Raw genomic sequence first — 5,339 nt, forward strand, 5'->3', positions numbered from 1 at the left:
CGGAAAGTGCAACGAAACCATCAAATTTTAGCTAGAAACTGTATTTTTGTCGATTTTTATTGAATTTGAACTATATTTCAACGTTTTTTGATGGTTCTGAGCCACCAAACACACTTAAAGCAAGCAGAATCGACTCAGAATAGGAAAAGGAGACGTTTAGGTCAATTTTATGCATTCTAGCGTTCGTAGATACAAGAAAACTGTTAAAATTCTTCAGAAACGTCACTTTTGAAGTGTTTTCTTGTACTTTTAAGCCAATCAGATACCCTACGGGCTCGGAAAGTGCAACGAAACCATGAAATTTTAGCTAGAAACTGTATTTTTGTTGATTTTTATTGAATTTGAACTATATTTCAACGTTTTTTGATGGTTCTGAGCCACCAAACACACTTAAAGCATGCAGAATCGACTCAGAATAGGAAAAGGAGACGTTTAGGTCAATTTTATGCATTCTGGCGTTCGTAGATACAAGAAAACTGTTAAAATTCTTCAGAAACGTCACTTTTGAAGTGTTTTCTTGTACTTTTAAGCCAATCAGATACCCTACGGGCTCGGAAAGTGCAACGAAACCATCAAATTTTAGCTAGAAACTGTATTTTTGTCGATTTTTATTGAATTTGAACTATATTTCAACGTTTTTTGATGGTTCTGAGCCACCAAACACACTTAAAGCATGCAGAATCGACTCAGAATAGGAAAAGGAGACGTTTAGGTCAATTTTATGCATTCTGGCGTTCGTAGATACAAGAAAACTGTTAAAATTCTTCAGAAACGTCACTTTTGAAGTGTTTTCTTGTACTTTTAAGCCAATCAGATACCCTACGGGCTCGGAAAGTGCAACGAAACCATCAAATTTTAGCTAGAAACTGTATTTTTGTCGATTTTTATTGAATTTGAACTATATTTCAACGTTTTTTGATGGTTCTGAGCCACCAAACACACTTAAAGCATGCAGAATCGACTCAGAATAGGAAAAGGAGACGTTTAGGTCAATTTTATGCATTCTGGCGTTCGTAGATACAAGAAAACTGTTAAAATTCTTCAGAAACGTCACTTTTGAAGTGTTTTCTTGTACTTTTAAGGCAATCAGATACCCTACGGGCTCGGAAAGTGCAACGAAACCATCAAATTTTAGCTAGAAACTGTATTTTTGTCGATTTTTATTGAATTTGAACTATATTTCAACGTATTTTGATGGTTCGGAGCCACCAAACACACTTAAAGCATGCAGAATCGACTCAGAATAGGAAAAGGAGACGTTTAGGTCAATTTTATGCATTCTGGCGTTCGTAGATACAAGAAAACTGTTAAAATTCTTCAGAAACGTCACTTTTGAAGTGTTTTCTTGTACTTTTAAGCCAATCAGATACCCTACGGGCTCGGAAAGTGCAACGAAACCATCAAATTTTAGCTAGAAACTGTATTTTTGTCGATTTTTATTGAATTTGAACTATATTTCAACGTTTTTTGATGGTTCTGAGCCACCAAACACACTTAAAGCATGCAGAATCGACTCAGAATAGGAAAAGGAGACGTTTAGGTCAATTTTATGCATTCTGGCGTTCGTAGATACAAGAAAACTGTTAAAATTCTTCAGAAACGTCACTTTTGAAGTGTTTTCTTGTACTTTTAAGCCAATCAGATACCCTACGGGCTCGGAAAGTGCAACGAAACCATCAAATTTTAGCTAGAAACTGTATTTTTGTCGATTTTTATTGAATTTGAACTATATTTCAACGTTTTTTGATGGTTCTGAGCCACCAAACACACTTAAAGCATGCAGAATCGACTCAGAATAGGAAAAGGAGACGTTTAGGTCAATTTTATGCATTCTGGCGTTCGTAGATACAAGAAAACTGTTAAAATTCTTCAGAAACGTCACTTTTGAAGTGTTTTCTTGTACTTTTAAGGCAATCAGATACCCTACGGGCTCGGAAAGTGCAACGAAACCATCAAATTTTAGCTAGAAACTGTATTTTTGTCGATTTTTATTGAATTTGAACTATATTTCAACGTTTTTTGATGGTTCGGAGCCACCAAACACACTTAAAGCATGCAGAATCGACTCAGAATAGGAAAAGGAGACGTTTAGGTCAATTTTATGCATTCTGGCGTTCGTAGATACAAGAAAACTGTTAAAATTCTTCAGAAACGTCACTTTTGAAGTGTTTTCTTGTACTTTTAAGCCAATCAGATACCCTACGGGCTCGGAAAGTGCAACGAAACCATCAAATTTTAGCTAGAAACTGTATTTTTGTCGATTTTTATTGAATTTGAACTATATTTCAACGTTTTTTGATGGTTCTGAGCCACCAAACACACTTAAAGCATGCAGAATCGACTCAGAATAGGAAAAGGAGACGTTTAGGTCAATTTTATGCATTCTGGCGTTCGTAGATACAAGAAAACTGTTAAAATTCTTCAGAAACGTCATTTTTGAAGTGTTTTCTTGTACTTTTAAGCCAATCAGATACCCTACGGGCTCGGGAAGTGCAACGAAACCATGAAATTTTAGCTAGAAACTGTATTTTTGTCGATTTTTATTGAATTTGAACTATATTTCAACGTTTTTTGATGGTTCTGAGCCACCAAACACACTTAAAGCATGCAGAATCGACTCAGAATAGGAAAAGGAGACGTTTAGGTCAATTTTATGCATTCTTGCGTTCGTAGATACAAGAAAACTGTTAAAATTCTTCAGAAACGTCACTTTTGAAGTGTTTTCTTGTACTTTTAAGCCAATCAGATACCCTAAGGGCTCGGAAAGTGCAACGAAACCATCAAATTTTAGCTAGAAACTGTATTTTTGTCGATTTTTATTGAATTTGAACTATATTTCAACGTTTTTTGATGGTTCTGAGCCACCAAACACACTTAAAGCATGCAGAATCGACTCAGAATAGGAAAAGGAGACGTTTAGGTCAATTTTATGCATTCTGGCGTTCGTAGATACAAGAAAACTGTTAAAATTCTTCACAAACGTCACTTTTGAAGTGTTTTCTTGTACTTTTAAGCCAATCAGATACCCTACGGGCTCGGAAAGTGCAACGAAACCATCAAATTTTAGCTAGAAACTGTATTTTTGTCGATTTTTATTGAATTTGAACTATATTTCAACGTTTTTTGATGGTTCTGAGCCACCAAACACACTTAAAGCATGCAGAATCGACTCAGAATAGGAAAAGGAGACGTTTAGGTCAATTTTATGCATTCTGGCGTTCGTAGATACAAGAAAACTGTTAAAATTCTTCAGAAACGTCACTTTTGAAGTGTTTTCTTGTACTTTTAAGCCAATCAGATACCCTACGGGCTCGGAAAGTGCAACGAAACCATGAAATTTTAGCTAGAAACTGTATTTTTGTTGATTTTTATTGAATTTGAACTATATTTCAACGTTTTTTGATGGTTCTGAGCCACCAAACACACTTAAAGCATGCAGAATCGACTCAGAATAGGAAAAGGAGACGTTTAGGTCAATTTTATGCATTCTGGCGTTCGTAGATACAAGAAAACTGTTAAAATTCTTCAGAAACGTCACTTTTGAAGTGTTTTCTTGTACTTTTAAGCCAATCAGATACCCTACGGGCTCGGAAAGTGCAACGAAACCATCAAATTTTAGCTAGAAACTGTATTTTTGTCGATTTTTATTGAATTTGAACTATATTTCAACGTTTTTTGATGGTTCTGAGCCACCAAACACACTTAAAGCATGCAGAATCGACTCAGAATAGGAAAAGGAGACGTTTAGGTCAATTTTATGCATTCTGGCGTTCGTAGATACAAGAAAACTGTTAAAATTCTTCAGAAACGTCACTTTTGAAGTGTTTTCTTGTACTTTTAAGCCAATCAGATACCCTACGGGCTCGGAAAGTGCAACGAAACCATCAAATTTTAGCTAGAAACTGTATTTTTGTCGATTTTTATTGAATTTGAACTATATTTCAACGTTTTTTGATGGTTCTGAGCCACCAAACACACTTAAAGCATGCAGAATCGACTCAGAATAGGAAAAGGAGACGTTTAGGTCAATTTTATGCATTCTGGCGTTCGTAGATACAAGAAAACTGTTAAAATTCTTCAGAAACGTCACTTTTGAAGTGTTTTCTTGTACTTTTAAGGCAATCAGATACCCTACGGGCTCGGAAAGTGCAACGAAACCATCAAATTTTAGCTAGAAACTGTATTTTTGTCGATTTTTATTGAATTTGAACTATATTTCAACGTTTTTTGATGGTTCGGAGCCACCAAACACACTTAAAGCATGCAGAATCGACTCAGAATAGGAAAAGGAGACGTTTAGGTCAATTTTATGCATTCTGGCGTTCGTAGATACAAGAAAACTGTTAAAATTCTTCAGAAACGTCACTTTTGAAGTGTTTTCTTGTACTTTTAAGCCAATCAGATACCCTACGGGCTCGGAAAGTGCAACGAAACCATCAAATTTTAGCTAGAAACTGTATTTTTGTCGATTTTTATTGAATTTGAACTATATTTCAACGTTTTTTGATGGTTCTGAGCCACCAAACACACTTAAAGCATGCAGAATCGACTCAGAATAGGAAAAGGAGACGTTTAGGTCAATTTTATGCATTCTGGCGTTCGTAGATACAAGAAAACTGTTAAAATTCTTCAGAAACGTCACTTTTGAAGTGTTTTCTTGTACTTTTAAGCCAATCAGATACCCTACGGGCTCGGAAAGTGCAACGAAACCATCAAATTTTAGCTAGAAACTGTATTTTTGTCGATTTTTATTGAATTTGAACTATATTTCAACGTTTTTTGATGGTTCTGAGCCACCAAACACACTTAAAGCATGCAGAATCGACTCAGAATAGGAAAAGGAGACGTTTAGGTCAATTTTATGCATTCTGGCGTTCGTAGATACAAGAAAACTGTTAAAATTCTTCAGAAACGTCACTTTTGAAGTGTTTTCTTGTACTTTTAAGGCAATCAGATACCCTACGGGCTCGGAAAGTGCAACGAAACCATCAAATTTTAGCTAGAAACTGTATTTTTGTCGATTTTTATTGAATTTGAACTATATTTCAACGTTTTTTGATGGTTCGGAGCCACCAAACACACTTAAAGCATGCAGAATCGACTCAGAATAGGAAAAGGAGACGTTTAGGTCAATTTTATGCATTCTGGCGTTCGTAGATACAAGAAAACTGTTAAAATTCTTCAGAAACGTCACTTTTGAAGTGTTTTCTTGTACTTTTAAGCCAATCAGATACCCTACGGGCTCGGAAAGTGCAACGAAACCATCAAATTTTAGCTAGAAACTGTATTTTTGTCGATTTTTATTGAATTTGAACTATATTTCAACGTTTTTTGATGGT

This window comes from Zophobas morio, unplaced genomic scaffold (genome assembly GCF_036711695.1).
Source record: "Zophobas morio isolate AGI-343-1 ecotype UQ-CSIRO unplaced genomic scaffold, CSIRO_AGI_Zmor_V1 ptg000347l, whole genome shotgun sequence".
Taxonomy (NCBI): Eukaryota; Metazoa; Arthropoda; class Insecta; order Coleoptera; family Tenebrionidae; genus Zophobas; species Zophobas morio.